Below are 25,967 nucleotides of genomic sequence, written 5' to 3'. Positions count from 1 at the left end.
GAAATGAGTACAGTGTTGACATTGAAGTATCTATATTGACAAAAACATACACATTGAACTGGCAACCTTCTTTTAAAGGCCTGTTAAAAACTTTAACATTGCACTTCAAGTGTTAAGGTATTGCAATACATCAGATAAAATAGGTGTCACCTAAAAAGAACGCCGACGGTCAGACGGTCAGAGCAGCATCATTTTCCCTATAGAATACTAGAGGTCCCTCGCGACGTCGTCCGCGCAAAAGTTTACCTTGAAAGATAGACATGCTGTCGCCTGTACCAGGCTTTTTTAGAACTTATAAAGGGAGAAACTTTTTTATGCGTGATTTTATCGAAACTTTAACCGTTTACGCAGCGCACGTGGCGTAAGCTAAGTGGCCGATTTTGAAACATTCTTCATTGATCCTATGCTCCTTTTAGTCTTAGCGTGATGGTATATACTCTATAGCCTTCCTCGATAGATCAGCTATAGCTAGCTAACACTGAAAGAGTTTATCAAATCAGACTCGTACCTGAATAAATCAGCCGTTTAGTTGCAGTATAGGTAAATAACCTAGATACCGACTGCAGCGCCATCTTTCGGGCTGATTTGTGAATCTAAACCATCCAGGATGCCACCCAAACGCATACAAAAAAATTCATTCAAATCGGTCCAGCCGTTTAGGAGGAGTTCAGTGACATACACACGCACACAAGAATTATATATATAAAGATAGACAATAATATAATAATAATGACTAACACGCTGGCCCTGTGTGGATTGGTGAACTTTTGAGTACATTATAAAGAACTCTCAGGCATGCAGGTTTCCTCACGATGCTTCCCTTCACCGTTGAAGCAAGTGATATTTTAATTACTTAAAACGCATAACATAACTTAACTTAGAAAAGTTGAGGAGGTGGCTGCTGGGATTCGACCTCGCCCACGAATAATAAGAACAACACATGTTGTGCCAGGGTGAAACCATTAAAACTTCCTAAGTCCGAGATGGTACTAAGAATTGCTAACTAATAAACTTAGAAGGCAATTATTACACAGTTCTGCAAAATCAGGAATGCACTTCCGTTTTTCCTAAACCTTCTAAAATTTGTGTACCTCGAAAAACACCCCATCTTAGGCTGCCTCATCACTGACCATCATTCCGCAAAGGTGATAAAAGTCAAGCGCTTTCGCAAAAGGCAAGTGAATTCGTCAGCGGTCTTTTTGAGTGAAACGTGTTGTTAAATAAACCTACTTACAAAAATGCATATTTTAAAAAGAATGCACGCAATTTCTTGTTAAATGTTTTGAAATGTATCTTATGTTAAATTTAAAATCAAGGTCTGTACGCCTTGGATTGCGTAACATTTACAATTAAATGCATTTCAAAATAATCTCAACATATAACTCAACGGTATCGAGTAATAAAATGTTTTTTATTAAAATCGATGACTTAAACCTTCAGCAGCGGTACCATGCGGCCTGTAACCTTAAAACATATAGCTGCTCTTCTTTGAGCTGATACCTGATTATTTTACCACCATTACGGGCTTTAACCAACCGTGAGCCCGGGACCCCGTGAAACGTAGTGGCCTAACTAACCACTAAACCAGCGAGACAGTTCATCATCACACTTCGATGTAAACAGTAATTTTGTCAGTTAATGAGACTAACTCAAGCCAAGATGAAACGCGTTTGCCTTGGGAATGTCTATCCGTCCATAAAAGCATTCGTCCGGAAACACGTTACGGAAAGAAGGACTTTGCGGTACGGAAGACTACGCAAAGCATTTATTGCGAATTAGAGGAATGTTAAGGATATTCAGTCGACCTATTTGGCATTTGCATAGAAGAGTTCTTGGATTATATTCATTGTTGTGAAACCTTTATTAACGTGAATTGGTATATCCATTAAATAGTATGACATCACGGCAAACGGCGTGATGCTCTCTTACGACGTCATACAACCGCTTGTGTATATGCACGTGTATAACTCAGAATACATAATATATTTTCATTCATATATTTTTATAAGTGTAAATCTTCGCGTCTATGGGTATTTAACATTGTTCGAACCCAAATTAAACGCGGAGCTATTTATTAATTCTTAGATTTACTTTTATATTTTGCGTAACGTTTTACTATATTCTAGTTACATTATACTAAATTCTAGTTTTAGCTAGGAAGTTTCTGGCTGTAAACCAAATCACTCAGTAAAAACTAGTTTAAACTACACAAACCGCGTTCCAACTAAAAGCAGGTTTAAAATAGTATTATATGCATACATACGAAAAATATTTCTTCTAGGGGGGTCGGGTGAAAATATAACAATGCTTATTTTGTACTCTGCGTGTTGACGGCTGAGTATTGTCACTACCCGGCGGGCAGTGGAATGCGCAGTGTTTTTGACCAGGGTATGCATAAAGAAGGAAGGTGCCATAAAATGGAAAAATCCTTCGCATTCATGAGTGATAGAAAAATTTTAGGGTATGCAGTGCTTTTGTGCATGTATGAAGTGCACGCCACTGCCGGCGTCCACGGTGCTACTACTACCATCAACTGCGATCATCCCGTCTGCTCCGTCTCTGCGTGAGAGGCCTTTAGTCCATAAGTGGAATGTTATACTGTTGTAACGCTGTTATGTACACTGTTATGTAGACTGTTTTGACGACCTCCCTGGCCCAGCGGTGACCGGTTAAAGGTCCCGGGTTTGATTCCCGGCAGGAGCAATTCGGGATTTTATAATGTCTGAATTTCTCCGGTCCGGCTAGTTACCACCCTACCGATAAAGACGTACTGTTAAGCGATTTAGCGTTCCATTACGATGTCGCGTAGATACTGATTAGATGTGGCCGCTTGACGGCCGATTGGCGCAGTTTGCAGCAACCCTGCTTTCTGAGCCCAGGGCCGTGGGTTCGATTCCCACAACTGGAAAATGTTTGTGTGATGAGCATGAACGTTTGTCAGTGTCTGGGTGTTTATAAGTATATTCTAAGTATTTATGTATATTATTCATAAAAATATTCATCGTCGTCGTCAGTCGTCTTAGTACCCATAACACAAGCTACGCTTACTTTGGGGCTAGATGGCAGTGTGTGTATTGTCGTAGTATATTTATTATTATTTATTTATATGGGATACGGGTTTAATATAACTGCTATACTCCCCTAGGTGAGATTGCAGTCAAGGGCTAACTGGGCCTTTTGTATTCTCCTCCAGTTTTTGTGTTTCTCTCTATTCGTCCTTTATTTTCCTAACTGTTTAGTGGTGTTCAAATAGAGTTTAAATAATTAAATAACTTGTCGTGAAATAAAAATAAACTCGAATCAACCGTGGTTGGGACAAGAAAATGACGGCGCGTAACGAAAAAATGTGACGCGTAACTGAAAAATGTTACACTAAATTTTTTTCCAACCCCGATAAAGAAGTTTCACTTCAATAACAAAACCACATCATATATTCTGTACACTTGACCAATATAACCTACATAAACTATTTAAGTAAATAGCAGGTAATATATTATTTGCAGTTTATCGTGCTTTTCGCACTGTTAAAGGTTGTAACAACCTCGTTGGTCTAGAGTTACCATGTTCGTGGGCAGTTCTATTTGCGGGTAAAACCAACAGAAAGTGTTAGCTTAGGTTACTCTCCTTTCAACTAACTGTATGCTAAAAATCAAGTCGATTGGATGATTAGTTTAGGGCGTAAGTAAGGACAAACAAACAAATAAATGCGAGAGTGAGCTTGTTGGTAAAAAAACACTACGCATTTATGATATTAGTATGAATAAAAAAAGAAGTGAAAGTGCATTGGGTAGGGGCTCGACTTCATTTTCGGGGGGCCGAGTTCGAATCCTAACAGGCACCTCTGACTTGTCTAAGTTATGTGTTTAGACGGCCGATTGGCGCAGTGGGCAGCAACCCTGCTTTCAGTCCAAGGCCGTGGGTTCGCTTCCCACAACTGAAAAATGTTTGTGTGATGAACATGAATGTTTTCCAGTGTCTGGGTGTTTATCTGTATTTTATAAGTATTATTCATAAAAATTATTCATCAGTCATCTCAGTACCCATAAGACAAGCTACGCGTACTTTTAGACTAGATGGCGCTGTGTGTATTGTCGTAGTGTATTTATTTATTAATTTATGTGCGTTTTAAGTAATTAAAATATCACTTGCACATCGTGAGGAAACCTGCATGTCTGAGAGTCCTATATAAGTTCAGTATTTAAACCATAGTTTCCAATTTTTCTTTTCACTCCTGCTTACTAAGGTGTGTGAAGTCCACCAATCCGCACTGGGCCAGCGTGGTGGACTACGGCCTTAACCCTTTCTTATTGTGGGAGAAGACCCGTGCTCTGTAGTGGGCCGGTAAAGGGTTGATATGATGATGATGAGGATATATAAAAAAAACTCTCTTATCTCTCTGAAAGTAGCATTTCTTAAGCTAGGCCCAAAAATATATGTAATCATTTTGAATCGGTATCGGTCCACATACTATTTTTAAGCGTGTACTTAACCTGTCCTTTGTACAAGGTTCAACAACTTTCATAACACTGTGTTACCATGATTCCGATGATGTTACATCAACAAAGGTCGTGACTATCAAATAACATCAATATATCTGGGTTCTTTAAAATTATAAGTTTTGTTTATTCTATTACCAGTTAGCCCTTGACGGCAGACTTACCGGGTGGAAAGTGATGATGCGGCTGAGACGGTAGGCGGGCTAACAGTGGCGTGGCTGAGTTATTTACCAGAGTATGCAGCAGGAAAATTACATCAAATGGCAAAAATCCTTCTACTATACGAGTTACATATCAAAAGTAGGGTAGAGTTCTTCAGAGTTTGGAACATCGTCAAAAGGTTGCCTACCTTTCGGTGTTCTATAGTATTTCGGAAAGTGTGCTCAAGAACTATTTGATCTAGTTCCCCCCTCGCCTTTTTACCATCGAACCGCGAGGCACCGTAAGGATCTGCATCCCTACGTGGTCGATATACCAGTCAAGCGCTCGTCTATAAACATTTAAAAAAAGGCAGTACTTTTGCGCATGTATGAAGTGCACGCCACTGCGGGTTAACCTGTTACTGAGTATGCCAGTTATAGTTAACTCACACCCCTAATTGATTTCTACGGGACATTTAACCGGAACGCTAAACCGTTTAGCGACAAGTCTTTGTCAGTGTGGTAACTAGCCACGGCCGAAGGCTACCAGACCACAGAAAGTAAGAAATTATAAAGTCCCCTGCCGGGAATCGATCCCGTAACCTCCAGCTTAAACCTAAAATCCAAAATCCATGTTCATATCATATCTGTTGGCCGGTGCAATCACACAATATGTAATAATAACTAGCTGACCCGTGCAACTTCCTCTGCACCAAATCGGTTATTACCGGAAAACACGAATAAAATGTAATTTTCTAAAAATGAATCCTAGCTAGATCGATGTATCGCCCCCGAAACCCCCTGTATACTAAATTTCATGAAAATCGTTGGAGCCGATTCCGAGATTCCAATTATATATACGAGTATAAACAAGAATTGCTCGTTTAAAGATATAAGATTTGCGAGATATCTGATGGTATCTTTCCACATCATCATCATCATCTCAACCAATCGACGTCCACTGCTGGACATAGGTCTTTTGTAAGGAGTTTCACAATACACGTTCCTGGGCCGCTTGCCTCCAGCGGCTCCCAGCGACTCGCCTGATGTCAACTGTCCACCTCGTTGGTGGCCGACCTAAGCTGCGTTTACCCCAACGTCCATCTTTCCAGAGTGGCTAAATTTGATGTCAACTGAGATAGTTAATTTGATGCCGTCTAAGTCCGTAGCGGATGGTTACCTAGTAGTACAACCATACCCCTATCGGTTTCTACCCGCTATCGTAACGGAATGGTTGACTAAAAGCTAACCAGACCTCAGATCTTTTTTTTTAAGTTATACTTGAAATCGGCAGGTTCTGCAAAAAACACAAAAAACGCCTAGCCGAACACCCCAACCGTATTGCTGGCTCACTATTAGTAGCTCCACGTATGAAACGCCTCAAACGAGCTGACGTGCTCGACAATTGACGGACGGTTGAGCGATGGCTCCCTCGTCTGTGGCTGCCAATAACTCACCCAGCACATCTGATTATACTCTCGCGACTGATTGCAAATACATACATGTATATATATATATATATATATATATTTAAAAAAAAAAGTTATACTTCTTTAGCGGCGTTAGGAAAAAAATCATGATAGTGAAATTATACGATGTAACGAAAAATGCGCGGTTACACAATTTTAACAGGATGAAGGTAGTTGCGAAACCGAGTGAGAGGGGAATACATCGTCCGCCAGCTCACATTTTACGATGCGCGCGCACTCCGTCACAAAAAAAACGGCACCCTGAAGTTAGCTATAAGGTTTGACAGTGTACACTTTCAATTGTCAAAGTCTGCGGGCTAATTCCGGTGATTTGATTTGATTCAATTGTACAATAATCTCAATTTTAATGTTCAGTGAAACTTGGTGGTCACATAATGAGATAACTAGATAATGTATTAAATAACTTCTACCTATTGTTAGTGAAATTTTAGAAAAGATTTTTATCTTGTTACGCCAAAAGGTATAATTTCTGACGCGTGTACATGAGTACACACACATTTTTTATTATTCCACTATACAAGTTAGCCCTTGACTCATAATATAATTCAGAAATTATAAACTCCCACATTGCCCCTACCTCTGATTGAACCCGGTACCCTAGAAGCAGTGGCGTGCATAGAGGGTACGCATAGAGGGTACGCATAGGGTGTGCAAATTATATAAAATGATAAAAATCTCCAGTGCTATATATAAAATACTTAAGGATAGGCATTGTAAGATTAAGAAGCCTACCGTTAAGTTTTTTAACTTGTACTGGATTAATATAACTCATTTTATATCATCTGCATACACACCACTGTCTAGAAGACCAGGCAAGACTTCTGTCTTAAAAGAAAATCTAACTTCTACATGATAATATGTAGCATTTACTAATGATTTTAAGTATTGTGATTACTTAACGTCCGTCTTACATCTTATATATCTGTTACCAATAGATTATTGGTGTATTATATAACTTGTACAACTCCTTAGAACTTAGCAAATCAGGCCGCTGAAATAATGTGATCTTGATGTCTGTCAGTTGGTCATACACAACAAAAATAAACAGTTGGCATAACCTTGTAACATCCAAGTATGGATTTAAAAAATATATATATTTTATAAATATTTAGCGTAAAATTATCCACAGAATAAAGAACATACCGAAACCGTGTACGCGACTAATATTAAAGCATAGAAAACCACTGGAGTTTAGAATGGTTTTTGGGACAAAAGGTTTGTCACTTTATACCATTTAGCAGCTGACAGTAATTATTTTACCTCTAATGTTCTAAACGTTCACCATAAAATGTGAAATGTACCAGGACCACGATCTTCAGTGATGAATGAACGACCAGAGAGAGAGAAAGAAAGATTATAGTTTAATGACAAAATAAACTGTTAAGTTTTGAAATTCTATAAGATCGCAAGTAATTATAAAAGTGCGTGGGAATCCAGTCAGCGATAATAATTTAGTATTGCAGTATGTATACTTATTAAAATAAATAGATTTATCATCAAGGCTATGTTTACATAGCAATAAAATACTTTTTAATTCATTCCAATCGGACATTTCATTTAGAAGATATCGCGAGTTTTAAAAATTAACACCTTAACAAAACAGTTATTTTTAGAGATATACTTAATTTTTTTAAACACTATACCCGATTATTTATTGAAACCAAACGCGGACGAAGTCGCGGGCAACATCTAGTTTTACAATAGGGCAAATAAGCAATCAAATATTTTTTTATCGTGAATTCAAAACCAATTTAAAGATACAGCGTTCATCTTGTCGCTAACATATTAAATCAATGGCGTCAATTCGATCACGACTTGTCACGAATTCATCATGTCAACATGTTGAAGGTGTCCTACATTTGATTGTATAAGGGAGAGTGTTTGTAATATTTGTATATTAAATATACTGCAAGGGGAATTAATGGCCAATAATTAACATGACTTTAAAATTAATATTTATGATATGGGAATTTGGAATAGTATCCTAGCTGCCCCTTGTTCATCGCTATTTGATTCTAAGTTAGTTTTTAAGTGGACATAAACAGTCGACTTACAAGAAATGGTCATAAATTAGTGTCATCTGCATATCGTCTGCGTAAGGTACAGGGATCATTTGTGGGATTGAGTATACGCTTTTATAATATGATTCCTAAGGTGATTTTGGACCTGCCAATGCACAAGTTTAAAGAATTTGTTAAAACACATTTATTACAGCGAGGTTACTATACAATTGATGAATTTTTTAATGAAAAGGTTGCTTGGAAGCATCCGGCTCCGCTTTCAGCTCTCACAAGATAGAAAAATGAATGTTAAAATGCAAAATGTAAATTGTTGATGTTGGAAAAGAGCAACTGCTGAGTTTCTTGCCGGCTTCTTCTCGGTAGAATCTGCCTTCCGAACCGGTGGTAGAATCACTACAAACAGACAGACTTGACGTTTCAAAAGTGCTTATATTAGGCCTACTTGAAATAAATGAATTTTGAATTTTGAATTTTGAATTTTGTTAAGATATTAACTAGGAAATGTATTTTTTTCCTCTGCAAGCTTGCCTTTGTCTGCAATCTTATTTATTTTATTTAAACTCTTTATTTGTACACCACTACACAGTTAGGAAAATAAAGGACGAATAGAGAGAAACACATAAACTGGAGTAGAAAACAAAAGGCGGCCATATCGCTTAGAAGCGATCTCTGCCAGGCAACCTTAGGATTAGGACAACAAGAGCGAGAACAAATAGGTGGTCTAAAATTATTTATTTATTATCATTATTAATAAAAGTCGTTGGTTGTTGGTTTCCTATAGACTGATGCAAGTCATTCATACATAGACAAACTTTCACCTCGATGTCCATAGATGGCGCTACTTGTATTAATTAACATTATATTTGATAATATTCTAACACCCCCACTTTATCAAAATAACAACACTTTCAAAGTATTACATACAGTGGAGAGGTAAAGCTACACAAAAAAAACTTTTAAACTCAATATACAATAACAAATACAGTATACAGTCCTGCCTTGGCTATTCTAAATTGACAATTCCAAAATCTTTCATGAACTTATAATGTTTAACAGCTGCAGGCATGTCAGCTGTCGACAAATATCTAGCTTCAATTATATCATTTCATCAGAGAAGTTTTAAGAAATGATATAATTGAAGCTAGATATTTGTCGACAGCTGACATGCCTGCTGACTTGCTAACCAAAGGTCTGCCAGCTGTTAAACATTATAAGTTCATGAAAGATTTTGGAATTGTTAATTTAGAATAGCCAAGGCAGGACTGTATACTGTATTTGTTATTGTATATTGTATTATGATAAGCTATATTACTTGGTTTCCAATGATGATGCTGTTTAAGATTGTAGCGGGCTTACCTTAGGGTGTGGGTATGCCAGTTGTATCAAATCCATAGTTACTCCTTATCAGTTTCGTACTAAAACGCTAAATCGCTTAGCGGCACGTCTTTGTCAATTAGGTGGTAACGGCCGAAGCCTCCCACGAGACCAGAGCAAATTCAGAAACTATAAATTTCCAAATTTCAAGGGCCGGGAATCGAACCCGGGTCCTCCACCTTAAAACAGCGCAAGCAATTAGATAAGAAAGTCCTTAACATGTTATATGTTTGTATATATAAATAAAAATAGAGAATAAAAAACAATTTAACAACGGTCGTTCTTTAAGTAACATTACTCTATCGAGCCTTTACCGCCGAATTAGCGTTTTTTTTTTTTTTTTTATTAACGATAGGCCAGCGTTTGACGACAATCATGCCCGTTAGAAAGCAATGATGAGGTCTAGGTTGGAGCACGCTTGCCTAGAAAAAACCTATTCACTCTAGCCTTGAAGGTACTTAAATTATACGTGGCAGGAGACACAGTTACCGGGAGGGCGTTCCACATCTCAGCGGCACGTATCAGAAACGTGGATAAAAAACGTTTCGTGCGTGTTGATGGGATATCAACCACATAAAGATGCCACCGCTGTTCAGCGTAACCGAAGAATCCAAAACTTAGCGTATGAAACTTAATTTAAATATTCTTTAGACCTTTTACTTTAGTTTTTTTAGGAGCTCTTTGTGACAGAGCTCGTCCGAGGCAGTACTATCGCCATGCTTATTTCTGCCGCTTAGTAGCACTGTAGCAATACTCTGTTCCGATTTGAAGAGTGTGATTGCCGGTGTAGTTACAGCCACATGTGGCTTAACACCAACGCCTCTAATTTATGGACACAGGGCGTCATGTTGCTGGGCGTGCTCCATGCATGCCCTGTGGTATTACCATAAAGACTTACGCTAATTTTACGGTAAAGGCTCGATATCATTGCATTAACAAAGGTCCTGCCCAATGGGATGCCAGTAACTATTTAAGAAATTGATTTAAAACCGGAAAGACAGGTATCTCAAGTAGTAAAAACGACACAGGCATTTCATTCATTTTACTTCCTCAATAAGTAATTTCATTCTGAATTTCCTTAACTTAATTTCATCCGTCATCTTAATAAGATTATTAAAAGTTAACCCGTTCTGGCTCAATTCATTATACTTTGCATTGTTTTATTACAATACATTAGATGTGGGTCTAAAAAATCAACCTACGCGTTTTTTTAAGAAAAACCTGGTGCATTGGCTGTGTACATAATGTTTCTATACAATATCCGAGTATCTTGACTTATATATTATTTTGACATTATTATGATAACATTGATATTACCTGTATAATTTAATTGTTAACTTTCCAATGCTTGCTCAACAAGATTTTGCAGACATTTGTAATGATTGTTCTTGTTGTGCACTTTACATTTCGCATGCTTAATAGTAGAATATGGAGGAATCCCTATCCCTACTAATATTAGAAATGTGAATGTAAGTTTTTTTGTTATGCTTTCGCGCAAAAACTACTTAACCGATCCTCATGAAACTTTGTACACATATTCTTGGAAGTGTTAGAAGTAATATAGGATACTTTTTATCCCGACATTAAGCTCGGTTCCTTTGGGAGAGGGGATGAGTGTTTGACGATTTTACACCATAACTCCAACAAATTATCACCCATTTAAAAAAATATTTTTGTACTATAGAAATTATAATATGTGTTTTAAGGTTTAGGGATACTGAATACTTTATTTTTTTTTAGATCTACAACAAATTTAATGCCGCATCAAAAAAAATAATCAAATGCAGACGAAGTCGCGGGCAACAGCTAGTGTTATTATAAAAAGACCCTATGTAAGCTCATATTCAGCGAATACAATTTCATTTCATTTCAATATAATAATTGAAGTGGTTAGGACCGGAATAAACCGGATAATAATAGAGGGTAAATTTCTCCTATTTCTCTATGGCCGTGCTTCTGCAAGGCCAGCACAGCCTCACAGACAGGAGGCAAAAATTATATCCCCCGATTATATCCCCAACACGGTTAGCATGGGTAGGAGACAATTATCTCCCCGGGGAAAGGGTAAAATTTACCTTCTGCCACAGCTTTATCAATCTTCAGAGTACTGGCGCATATAATAAACGGGGGTTTTTCTCCTACTGCATGTTCCCTTGGTTTAGCAGGTGGACACGTTAATTAGATCCCTTGTCAGCAGGGCTAGCATGGGCCGGAGATAAAAAAAGTTTCCCCGATTATATCCACTGCAGGGCTAGCACGGGTGGGACATAAAAATTATGTCCCCCGATTATATCCCCTGACAAGGGATATAATTTACGTGCCCACCTGCTAAATCACTGAAACATGGAATAGGAGAAGTTTACCCCCGTTTATTAATACACATATATTATTTGGATATTATTTCCATTTGTGCGCCAGTGCTCTGAGAGTTGATAAAGCTGTGGCAGAAGATACATTTTTATCCTGTCGCCGGGAGGACAATTCTCTCCTGCCCATGCTAGCCGTGCTGAAGATGGACACAATTTTATTTAACTCCTGTCGGGGGATAGATTTTCAAAACCCGAGACAAGGAATATATAGTTCAGATAAATAAACAAGTTATTTATTGTTGTTTTTTATGACCTTTTAGCCATTATTTGTTGTAGAGGAAGTAATCTGTACAACTAAACAATCGAATAAATTAAAATAGATATTGTTTGTGATATTAAAATAACTGCCTAACATTAAGCGTATTTTATTATTTGAAGGCTATGTAATAAACACGTTTTAAAAATTGCATCTGTCTCCCCGGTCTCTTCTTCGAAACAGTTTATAATAGAATTTTTACTGAAAACAGATTTAAGAGATATTACCTACCTACCTAATGATGAAGGCATTACCCGTAGGTAGCCCGTTGATTAAAAAATCAGGCAAGATTTTGCCGGTTCAAAAATATTATTTAAGATATATTAAATAATATTTTTTTAATAATATTTAAATGTTTCAAATCTTATAAATGGGTATATTAAAAAAAATATATGAAGTAAGAAGATGTTGAAACTAAATTATTTTGTATGCAATAAAATAATGAATTATTCATGAGTGTGTTTGCCTAAAATTTAAAATAATGTAAGAATAAAGAAATGGAATATAAATTAATAACCTGTAAACGCGTGTATAAATTGTATTATATAAGCGATTTGCTTAAAACGCACGCTATTTCTATTTTTATGTTATTACTTTCAATGTGAGGTTATTATACCACTTATAACACTAATCACAACAACGTATATCAATAATGATAAATAAATAAATAAATATACTACGACAATACACACATCGCCATCTAGCCCCAAAGTAAGCGCAACTTGTGTTATGGGTAATAAGATAACTGATGAATAATATACTTAAATACTTATAATATACTAGCTGTTGCCCGCGACTTCGTCTGCGTTTGATTTTGTTTTTAAAGTATTCAGTATCGCTAAGCTTTAAATGGGTATAGTAGTATATATATATCACATGTGACTGACAATTAATTATAGACAAATAATTTGCAATAAAATAAAATTGTGACTATAATTAAAGATCTAAGCTATCCTATCTCTTAAGTTGGACCAGACCGCTCACGGTGAGCCAATTTAATTTTAAATCGGTTAAGTAGTTTAGGAGTCCATCGCGGACAAACATCGTGACAGGAGATTTATATATATTAAGATAGATAAACTGAAAAACATTCATGTTCATCACACAAATATTATCCAGTTGTGGGAATCGAACCCAAGGCCTTGGACTCAGAAAGCAGTCGGCCGTCACATGATAACAACTAAGACACCCAAAGGTATCTTTGCATCGTTTGAGTCTCAATAAAAGACTAAATTGTATTGACAGAACAGGGAGATAAGAAAAGCTGGTAACCACCGGCGTTGTAGGGTTTGTAACAGCGTCACCGGGGAGTAAACCAAAATAAAAATTAAATATAATTCAATAAGTCGTATCAAAATGTACGCTTGTTTATTTCGTAAACCCACCAACACAATTTCATCCACTGGCTTTGAATCAAATATAACTTTAATCGCTACTTGAAACTATTCATTAATTAGCACATTCGTTAAAATGCTAATAAATTTAATGAAATATCTGGCACATATCGACTTATTAGCTATTTATATTATTTACCCAATTTCCAAAATAAGTGTAACAATAAATATAGTTTTTTAAATAGTAATATTTTTTTTGATATCTTCACATGAACTAAATAATCATAAAAATATGTAGGTTATTTTTGTTTGTTTATATTTTTATTTTTTTTTATAAAAAATTAAATCGTATGAAACAAAATCGTAAAATCGATTAATATTCCAGACAGGTACCAGTCGTACAAATGTCCACCAATGACCGAGTAAAAACTACCACCAGTTGATAAACTAAAACCATGTATACACTTTGAAATATACTTATATTAATTATAATGTTTAAGTTTAAATATTAACAAAAACAGGCGATTGGATTTGGTAACTCATTAGTTTTAAGCTGAGTGTTTTTCATTTATCTACATCACTTCAAAATAGTGTATGAATGTGGCTTTTTTTTCCTTTACAGATTGAAATAAGCTTTAATAAGCGAATGCGCCATCCTTAGAAACGAAACAGTTTATTTAAGGATAGCGACATTCTTATGCGTATTTAAATAAAGGTTTAAGTTTTTAAAGTAAAGCAGGTACTCATGCATGTGAATACATGTGAGTACAAATAATATAAACGCTTCATTGAAAACACACGCAACAACTTAAAACTGTTAAACAAATTCTTTTAATAATTATTAATAAAACTAAGTTATGATATTTTTTCATTATTATTAGTTATAATAACTTGCATTGATGAACTGATATTTTTATTACGTTATCACAGAAAACGCACTCGTCACCTAAGTAAGTATAATTTTATCCACTTAATATGTTAATACTAAATTTATCAAACTAATTCCAGGAATGATAACTTCTAATAAAACTATTGATTAAAGCAAAAAAAAAAAAAAAAAATTAATTAGTGAACTGTGATATTCACCAAATAATAACAAAAAAAAAAAAATCAAGTTTTTTTTATAGATGGTCCATGAGCACCACCACCGGTTAAAGAAAAAAAAAATGCAAACTTACATTAAAACTAATCTGCGATCTTCAATAAACAATAAACCCACTAAACACTAAATCCACAGTTAATATTGTTAAGTCGAACGACCGGCACCTACTTGTACAAGCGAAAGGCTGCATACATATTGCGAGCCCGCAAAGCACTGCTGTATCGTGACACAGTTATCGTATATAAAGTGTTAAAATTTGTCAAACATTTCGAGTCCAACACATTGTGGCTTCATTGACGTAGTTCGCGTGTAGTGTAATAAATCTCTATGAAGAATGCGGTTAGTTAAAAGGTTTATGTGATTAGGTGGGTAGGTTTTTTAACAGTCTTTTAACACTGTGTTTAAAAAAATTAATTAATCGATTCACACATAAAAAAGTGAGCTTTGCTGTTTCACCCTTATGTTTGTATTTGCGTGTTTTTATGTATGTTTATATATACATATAATTTTGAGCATTTTATAAGGTGATGGTATGAAATAGATTTGTTTTAACCAATTTCTCCCCACTGTCATATTATTAAAGACACTATTTTCAAAATTTCTTTTTATATATTAGGACTTTTATCTTTATTATTTTTAATCAAATTCATATTTATTTTAAATTATATTAATTTTTTTTCGCTGTAACTGATGTTTAAGTAATATCAATTAAACTTAATCTACGAATATACTATACCAAACATGGGGCTTATTCCGATCGCTTTAAGCAGTATTATATTAAAATTACATCATCACTTCATGGCCCATTACCGGCCCACTACAGGAGGTTCTCCTAGGTAAGGTTCTCCTCCCACAATGAGAAGGGGGTAAGGCCGTCCACCACTCTGGTCCAGTGGTGGACTACGGCCTCCACTCCACACCACACAGTGGCGTGCATAGAGGGTATGCAGAGGATATGCAGATGATATAAAATTAAGAAAATCCCTAGTAAGAGTTTTAAAAAACGTAAGGATAGAAGAAGAAGAAGAAATACTTTATTGCACACAAACATCGAAATAAACATAAAACATAGAATTAGCAAAAAAAAGAACAAGAATTGTAGGCATGCAAAGGCGGCCTTACTGCTGCAAGCAATCTCTTACAGGCAACCTCTGGCAGAAGGAAAAGCTGCAAGAGTGCGGGATAGTGCAATTATATATACATATATATTCAAAAATAAATAGACATACATACACATAGATATAAAATAAATATACATAAGCATAAATACATATATAATTATATAATAAAAAAAAAGAAAAATACAAATAATACACAATAATTACGATATATGTTCAAGTTACTTCACTCATTAGGCATTGTAAGGGTTTCAGAAAGCCTACCCTTGAGTATTTATAACTCGTACTGGAGATTTTATTCAGTTTCTATCATCTGTATACCCTGTGCATATCCTTACCACTGATATCACATACCTTTGGAAACATTATGGAGAACTTTAAGGTATGCAGGTTTCCTCACGATGTTTTCCGTAGAAGCAAGTGATATTTTAACTGATTAAAACGCACATGACTAAGAAAAGTTAGAGGTGCGGTACGATGACGCGTAAAATGGCTACGTAGGAGTACGAGTTTAATGCCCCCCGACAAACCCTTTAGGCCTCCCACCAGACCAGACCAGAGAAAACCCAAATACCACCTGCCGAGGATCTGTGCCTAGAGACCTACTTTAAAGGAGTAATAGACTTGCATAGTAAGGTTATTTAATGGAGAGGGGAAGTTTAGACGTTCCACCATGCAAAAAAAAAGAAAAAAAAAGGCGTTTAGGTGTAATATAACTGCCATAACTGCTAACATTAGGTAAGCCCGTTTCCATATTAGACTGCCTCTTTACTTACCGCCAAGTAAAATTGCTGTCGATGGTTAACTTGTAGCGGAAAAAATAAACATCAATCGTGGCCATACTGTTAAAAAAACAACCAAGTTGTAAGAAGAATAATTCAACTCCCAAGCTTTTTACATTCATTATATCCATAATATTAATGTCTAAATATTTTACTTTAATCTGGAGTTTGATAAAAACTTTTAACTTATCGAGGATGTAATTAGGTATTATTGCACAAAAAGGAACGTACCATATTACACGTCAAAAGAAGAACATATTTTATTCCACTACAAGTTAGCCCTAGACTGCAATCACTCCTGCTGATCATTGATGACATGGTAACGGGCTAACCTATTAGGGGTATGGCAGTTATGTTAAACCTTTACGCCATATAACCTTACTATGCAAGTCTCCTTTAAAGTATGTCTTTTGACAACCACCTTGGCACAGATCCCCGGCACGGGAAATTTGGGAGTTTTCTCTGGTCTGGTCTGGAGGCAGGCTTCGGCCGTGGCTAGTTACCCCGCGATTTCTGACGTCATCCGGACGTGGATCCTTACCACGGTCACGGGGGCGATCGGACTAAACAATGATTAGTCCAAAAGTCCACCAACAGTCAGATTAACGTCGAACCGAGCCGAGGTCCGAGTCCTCGCAGGAGGCACCCTCGGGTCGACGTCTCCCACTCTCCCCCCCGATGTCGTCGAGCCCTGGGGCTCTTCTCATGGCGAGCTTTCGCGCTCGCCCCACTCCCCCGGTGACGCCGTAGCAACCCCTCAGGTGGTTATCGGCAAGTGTCCTTCCGAAAAATGAAAAATGATACGCACGCCCCACTGACTCGTGCGCTACGCTTGCTCAATGACCTAACTCATAGTAATTCGGAACTGGACATATTTCACACCCCACCGCTTCAGCTCCAAAAGCAAATTACAATGTTATTAGAGAGTAGGTAATCTAATATATTAATAATATGTTTGAATATATTGTTTTTATTATTATTTTGAATTTGAATTCTTGGTTATTTTTTTTTTTAATTCTTAATGTTATATAGCTTATTTTTATGTTTTAATTTATTTCATACATTCTTTTAATAGCCCCGGGGAGACGAATTGGGCAAATGTAACGTCTTCACGGGGTGCGTTGCTAAATAAATAAATAACGAGATTGCAGTCTATCATTTCAAAAAGCCAAACAAGGGCTATATAAAAAAATATGAAAATCAGCTTTCCCCACTACAACGAAATAATGTACTGTAGGTAGACATCAAAAGTGCCTTCTAAAGGTCTATTTGAATAAAGCTTTGACTTTGACTTCCGGGCCTTGACCTCCCCCGCCGTCTCCTACCGGGTTATTATACTCCACCCGATGATGTATTATAAACTAGCGGTCTCAGGCGGTCTCAGGTCTAAGTCAACCTTAAAAGATAAATAAATAAAATAAATAAATATACTTCGACTACGATACACACATCGCCATCTAGCCCCAAAGTAAGCGTAGCTTGTTTTATGGGTACAAAGATGAATGATATATATTTTTATGAATAACTAGCTGTCCCGGCGAACTTCGTACCGCGGATATTTTTTTTTTATTAATGTTATATTTTAATACTTATTATCCTATTCCAGTATAAGAGGAATCAAAAAAACAACTTTCTTTTATACATATAGATATACATAAATACTTATAAAATACAGATATACACCCAGACACTGGATAACATTCATGTTCATCACACAAACATTTTCCAGTCGTGGACATCGAACCCACGGTCTTGGACTCAGAAAGCACTGCGCCAATCGGCCGTCAAAAGATAGACATATATCGCGGTTTTTTTTAGAACTTTTAAAGGGGAACAACTTTGTGATGTACATGATTTTATCGAAAGCTCTCGAAAGGAGAAAAAAACCCCATTTTGAAGCATTCATGAGTGCTCTGCTCCTTTTAGTCTTAGCGTGATAATATGTAGCCTTGCTCGATAAATGGGCTATCCAACACTGAAAGAATTTTTCAAATCGGACCAGTAGTTCTAGATCTTCGCGTTCAAGTAAACAAACCAAAAAACAAACTATACAACTTTATATATTAGTATAAGACAAGATAACCATTAATAACCATTGTTATGATATTTTATTTATTTATTTTGACGTGACAACGTCTTATAAATTGGTTTGCCGGGTGACACTTCAAGAAACTGCGTTACGCTCCGCTCACGTTATGCGCTCACAATGAGAGCGAGTGAGAGGCACGCGTCCCTTCCACTCGGGCATGGTTAGCCCGCCTAAGAGCGAGAGAGACAGACATAAAAAGTGAAAGGCACGCGTCCCTTTGTAGTAAACGCTGTTTCATTGTACGCAAATGTATTGCAAGTTATTGTATGTATATTTGTATATAAATACGTATGTATGTGTAAAGGTAAAAATAAAATTTTGTTAATATGAAATTCAGTGCGAGATTCTTTGTATAAATTAATGTTTTAAATATAATTCTTTGTATAAATAAATGTTTTAAATTGTTACTATTATTTCATCCTTCTTCCTACTATACGAATGAATATTCACATTAAAATTATTTTACCACTCAAAGTCGTTGTCACGTAAAACTTTCGCCCGTATACCGACTTTACAGGCAACCAATTTTTTTTTTATTCCACTGCAAGTTGACTGCAATCTCACTTTGTTGGTAAGTGACGATGTAGTCTAAGATGGTAGCGGGCCAACCTGTTAGGCAGTATGGCAGTTATGTTAAGCCCATTCTTCGTGACAACCCATCGGTTTCTACGTGTCATCGTACCGGAACGCTTAATCCCTCCAGCGGCACGTGTTTGAAGGTAAGGTAGCCACAGCCGAAGCCTCCCACCAGACCAGACCAAGAAGATTCCGAAATAATAAATTCCTAAATTGTCCCGGCGGGGAATCGAACCCGAGCCCTGCGACTTAAAGCTAAGCTAGCTACCGGAGGTCGTCAAACAACAGATTTTTTATAATGTATGTAAGGAAGGATTCCATTCTAAGCGAATTGTAAAGAATGCAATAGAATACTTACTCTTCACAAAGAATATCGTCTTGTTCTCAGGTCACGTGTGACGTCACAGCTTTGTAAAAAAATGATCTAAAGCCATTGACAAAAGTTCGCGAGAATTAACAGTGCTTTTTAGTATGCCTTTTATCGTTTTGTTATGCCGATGACCTCAGAGAACAAAAACAAAGAAACAGAATCAATGTGATTGAAAAAAAAACTTTACTTTATAAGCCTTATTTCATACTCAAATACTAGTACAAATATTTTGGAATTAGACAGGCACACAACGTACAACGTACAACCTGTGTAAGAAAATACTAAATTCTGGTTTTTAATTTCGTGGATTTTTCACGTTTCTCGGTGATACCAGAAATAAAAATTATCTCACAAAATAAGGTGACATATTTAAATAAAATAAAGAATTAGTCATGAGTTTTAAGAACTAAATTCATATATGCGTCATAACTAATATAACATCATTTAATTTTAAATGAAATCCCTATCCCTATCCCTACTAATACATACATATTGTTGGAAGTGTTAGAAGTAATTAGGATACTTTTTATCCCGACATTAAGCTCGGTTCCTTTGGGAGAGGGGATGAGTGTTTGACGATTTTACACCATAACTCCGACAAATTATAACAGATGTAAATAATTATTTTTGTACTATTTATATATAGGTTATAATATGTATTTCATTTGGCCAAAGCTTTGTGTAGATCTGATGAATGTGGTTGGAGATAGAGGACAGAACTCCTCAGCGGACAGCAGCAAACCCCTCATTTAATTTAAGGCTTAGCGATACTGAATACTTTAATTTTTTTTAGATCTACAATTAAATTTAATGACACATAAAAAACAAAATAAAACGCAGGCGAAGTCGCGGGCAACAGCTAGTATTTAATAAAATATGAATTTCAAAACTATTCATGTGGGTAGAAAAAAAATTAACAGGTCAGACCAGGGCAAAACGCATATTTAACAAAACCTTTGGTCTAAAAGTTGAATATCTATTTATCTATAATAAAACTGTATCGGGATATTTATAATGAGAGAAGTTAAAATATAGGTATGACTTCAAAATAAGAGTACGAACAACATTTTTTAATTTAATTTTAGTAATAGGTTGGGCTTTTTGTTACAGAACTCGTCCGGGGGGGACTACCGCCATGCTTATTTCTGCCGCTAAACAGCATTTCTGTTCCAGTCTAAGGCTGCCAGTCCACCGGAGTGGAGCCGAGAAACGGAGAAATATTAACCAATAGGATTGCACAAAATCTCCGCTACTCTCACTCGTAAGTGAACCAGACAAAGTACGCAACTGCGCTTCGCATTAGTCCGTTTCTCGGCTCCGCTGCCTCGCTCCGTTCCGGTGGACTGGCAGCCTAAAGGGCGTGCTTGCCAGTGTAATAACGTGCACATGAGATATTAGATAGAAGCAGGCGTTACTTTGCGAAAATCCATAATATATTATGAAAATTAATCTTAATTTGCTATGCTCCGGGAACAGCAGGAGAATCTGTATGGTGTAATTTAAAATTACTTTATAATCACCCGAGGATCTGTTTGGTGTGGAGTATACGGATTGAAGTAATTATAAATTACACCATACAGATTCTCCTGCTGTTCGCGGAGTATAGCAAATTAAGCTTAATTTTCATAAGTGCACGGGAGAGTTGACCTTGTGAATGAATTAATGAGGGATGCCGTATCTGTGACTTGGCTTGGTGTTGTTGCTCAAAAAAGATCCCGAAGGGTTCATCTGCCATATTTGCGGCCGTAAATGACGCTCGCGTGTCGGCTTTTTCTTACGACCCGGCCCGGCCCGACCCGGCCATACAAAGAAGTGTCGCTTCGACCGTGTTTGAACCGTCTCTCAAGACAGGCCGTTGATTGAGAGGTCACTACTACGTTTCAGGTTGATGGACACAGGCTGGCATTTTATGGGATGTGTTCCTTAGATGCTTTGTGAAGTATTGCTCTCTTAATAAAATGGTTTTCCCTTTAGGTTATATTATAATGATATATTTTCCCCATAATGTTGACCATTTGCTTAATCCGTCAATTATAAATATTAAAAAAGACATCCTGTGTGTCGAAGTTATCAATATCGACCCATTAGCGGCACACGCACAGGTGTACGGTTAACTTTTCTCTTGCTTAATAGTACCTATATACGTGTATTTTGCCTTAAAAGTCATGAGAGTTATGCATGCCGTTCTCAACGGCTTGTAAAGTCTATTAATCCGCACTGGGCTAGCGTATTGGATTACGTCCTTATCTCATCTCACTGTGAGGGGAGACCCGTGCCCTGTGGGCCGATGATATTGATATGATGATATTTATATGACGTCATGGTATAATACGATCGACCCCGCACTGGTGAACGCAGCGTTGGTCGGTTCCTAACGAGGTGGACAGACGACATCAAACGAGTCGCTGGGAGCCGCTGGAAACAAGCGGCCCAGAACCGTGGATTTTGGAACTCCTTATCCAGCAGTGGACTTTAATTGGTTGAAGTGATTATGATGATGATACGATAGATAAATTGGTATTTTAAAATTGTCCTAATCTTGCGATTACCCCCCGGAAGGGGTAATGTTTATTAAATTCATACCCCTGATCGTTTTTGTAGCGCTTGGCGGCACGTCATCAACAACCGTACAGTTAATATACCAAAACATATTATTGTCATCAACTGAACTCGAGCGAATTCACGCAAAAAGTTGCGCCGACGGACGCTCAGATAAACAGAACCTAATGACAGGTGGGGAAAAAAAGTGCCCAAATCGCATTGCGTCAATTCAGTCATTCAGAAGAAGTCTTGGAATAAGTACATTACGTCTAGATGGGTTAAGGGGCAGCTCTCAATTAGAATTAAGAATTTACTTGTAGTGTCTACATAAAACACCAGGGCTAAGTTTGTTTTGGGCTCTTCTTAGACCTTTTTCTTAGAATTTTAAGCATCTCAAGATTCTTCTGCAAGAATTCGAACATCCTTCTTCAAACACTAACATTAATTCTTAGCACCCTACATATATAACAAGATCAATATAAAAATAAATATCATTATATATATCTTTGTGTTTCTTGTGTGTGTGTGTATGTCACTGAGCTCCTAAACGGCTGGACCGATTTGAATGAATTTATTGGTATGCGTTTGGGTGGATAGTTTAGATTCACAAATCAGCCCGACAGATTGCGCTGAGGTCCGCTAATATTTAAATATATATCCCTACTAATATTATAAATGTCAATGTAAGTCTGTTTGTTACGCTTTAACACAAAAACTACTCTACTGATCCTCATGAAACTTTGTACACATATTCTTGGAAGTGTTAGGAGTAATATAGGTTACTTTTTATCCCGGCTTTAAGCTCGGTTCCTTTGGGAGAGGGGATGAGTGTTTGACGATTTTACAACATAACTCCGACCAATTATAACCGATTTAAATAATTTTTTTTGTACTATAGAGGTTATAATATGTGTTTAATTTTGCCCAAATGCTTTAAATTTTTTAGATCTACAACTAAATTTAATGCCACATCAAAAAACAAAATCAAACGCAGAATAAGTCGCGGGCAACAGCTAGTATAATATAAATGTAACCATAACCACACACACACACACACACACACACACACACACTCCCACACACACACACTCCCACACACACACACTCCCACACACACACACGCGTGCGCACAACATATAAAATACACGAAATCTTCAGTGCCATTGTAACTGTTCCATATAAAGATTTATTATTATTTATTTATTTTTATACAGGCACGGACATGTTGGTGTTTTAAATTTATCAAAATAGGGCTTACATGAGTCTATCGGTTTCAAGGTTTAATTTGAATGCGGCTGTTGTTCGGTTGCCCCTTAAGAGAAGTCTTTGTCATTAGAACATGGAAAACAACAGAAATTCATCTTTTACTTTTTTGCAGCGACAAATAAGTTTTTTGGCCTTAATGTTTATTTCATAAACAGCCATTTAAACACAAAAGGCTTTCGGTTCGGTCGGGCGAATCGACGCGTAGGTTCGGAATATTTTGTGTAGAATAGCAGATAAAAGTTTGTAGGGGAAAAAATTGTTAGAAAGAAAAGAAGGAGAAATGGCTGGGAACCACTGATCCTTACTTCCTTATTAATATTACAAATACGAATGTCGGTGTGTTCTTTTATTATGCTTAGGGGAGACTGGGTACGGTTGAAACATTTTGACGTTTAACTTCTAATTGAAGATCTGTTACTAATTGAAGATGTTATTAAATATCTGTGTGTTGTACTTTATGAGTAAAATCAAATTTAAAAAGATAAAGGAATTCGTTTCAACTGTCCCCATAAACAGGGTCGAACCCGGGACCTCCTATTTAAATTCACAGCGCTTTCTTAACCGACTTCAAAAAGGAGGAGGTTCTCAATTCGTCGGAATCGTTTTTTTCATGTATGTTACCCGATTACTCGAAGACGCTTAAGCATCTGTAGCAGTAAAATTATTTATATAGTATTATAGTAAGCAGAAAAAATATTTTTTTTTTTTAAAGGTGGTCCCATTTAAGTTTTATCGAAATCGGTCGAGCTATTTAATTAAACAATCAACAAAAATGTAACCCAAAGTAGCAATTTTTTTTTGCTTTTTAGTTCCTAGGTGTAGTGAAGAAAATGTAGTAGGTTTTTTAATTTAAGAATAATTTATTAATTGTAATTCAGTATACGCAAGCGCTGATGGAATAGTGGTAAGGACTTCAGCTTAACTTCCGGGGTGCCGAGTTCGATGCATGCACCTCAAATTTTCAAGTTATGTGTTAACTAATTAAAATATCACTTGCTTTGACGGTGAAGGAAAACATCGTGAGGTTTCCTGCATGCCTTAGAGTTCCCATAGGCGTGTGGAGTCCACAGAACCGTACGAGGTCAGCGTGGACTTCCGCCTAGACCCTCCTCATTGTGGGAGGAGACCCGTGCCATATAGTGGGTTGATGTAAACTAGTATACAAACTTATTCAACCGGTAACAAGTGGGCGCAGCTAGTTCAAAATAGATATCAGCTAAGAACGTGGAGACTTAGTTTTTTTTGAAGTTATACTTCTTTTGGTGCGTTAGGAAAAATGATGATAGTAAATTTTTACGCGCCCACACCGTCACAAAAACCGACACTCTGAAGTTAGCTATAAGGTTTGACAGTGAAGCTACGAGTCGAAGTCGGCGGGCGCATTGCGGTGATTCAATTGTTTCAATTGTACATAAACCTCAAATTTTATTGTTGGTTAATGAGTCTAATTATATTCCAAATTTAACTATGTTTATTATGGCCTTTAATTATATAGAAATGTTTTTTTTGTGATATTTAAATAAACTTTATTTAACTACCTGATATTGCGTTATATACTTTCAATGTTTTAAATAACAACAAACATAGAATAAGGCGAAAGATGAAATTTTTGAAAAGATTTTAAATTTTTATCTCGTTACGGCAAATGAGTATAACTTCTTACACGTATACATAAGTACACAGACGTTTTTTTTAAAGTTATTTAGCTCATTGACATTGGCGTTATGATCAATGTGATTGGTGCCATTAGCTTATTACATGGAGTAATTATTGTCGTTACGGTTAAGCAACGAGTCATTGGATATATTGCTAAGACATTTCATATAATCACTACCGCACCGAGGCAGTGTATCGGTTTTTTTTTCCTTGTTATAGTGAAGCGGTGGTAGCTCTGTGGGTAGGAGCTCGGCTCCACTTTCGGGGGCTGAGTTCGAATCCCAGCATGCTGTAACTTTTCAAAGTTATGTGCGTTTTATGTAATTAAAATATCACACGCTTACACAACGCTGGTCCAGTGCGGATTGGTGGACTCCACACACCTTTGAGAACATTATGCAGAACTCTCAGACATGTAGGTTTCCTCACGGTGTTTTCCTTCACCGTTGAAGCAAGTGATATTTTGATTACTTACTACGAACAGTTACAGATGTACTGGGATTCGAACTCGGCGCCCCGAAAGTGAAGTCGAGCTCCTACCCACTGTGCTATCACCTCTCACGACTTATCTTAGGTCTTCTTAATACTGGAAATAGATAGCCAATCAGAATCACCGGATTGGTGACTAACCGATTGTATGTCATTCTATAACATAGGTAAAATTTGTTAGTCTCTCAACAGAGTTCCTGAATGAGTTTTTGACGACCTCTTTGGCGCAACGGTGACTACTGTGGTTTAAGTTGGGGGCAATTTAGGATTACACAATTTCAAATTCTTTGGTATTAACAAAAAAAATTTAGTAGTTCTATACTAATCAGTTGGTATGCGGTTAGCCTGGCAATAGAGTTCCTGAAAACGGATGCAGTGTTTTTAGCCTGTAAGGTTGCTAAATCATGGACTTCTAGAGGTCATTGACATTACATTTGACGGCTCATTGCTGCAGTTTGCAGCGACCCTGCTTTCTGAGTCAAAGGACGTGGGTTCGAT

The 25,967-nt window shown here is 36.8% G+C and overlaps 1 protein-coding gene across 1 annotated transcript in view; it reads right to left on the bottom strand.

Moving 5' to 3' along the window:
• The window catches only part of LOC120626799 (scavenger receptor class B member 1-like), an 89,257-nt gene extending 74,446 nt beyond the window's left edge, over window positions 1-14,811 (bottom strand). Inside the window, exon 1 of the mRNA XM_039894547.1 lies at window positions 14,659-14,811. The gene's annotated coding sequence lies outside the window, so the exon portion shown is untranslated. The remainder of the gene's footprint in view (window positions 1-14,658) is intronic.
• Window positions 14,812-25,967: the final 11,156 nt, after the last annotated feature.

The sequence above is a fragment of the Pararge aegeria genome, chromosome 10 (genome assembly GCF_905163445.1).
Source record: "Pararge aegeria chromosome 10, ilParAegt1.1, whole genome shotgun sequence".
NCBI lineage: Eukaryota > Metazoa > Arthropoda > Insecta > Lepidoptera > Nymphalidae > Pararge > Pararge aegeria.
The sequence above is the reverse complement of the archived record's forward strand: the minus strand, read 5'-3'. Positions and strand labels throughout refer to the sequence as shown.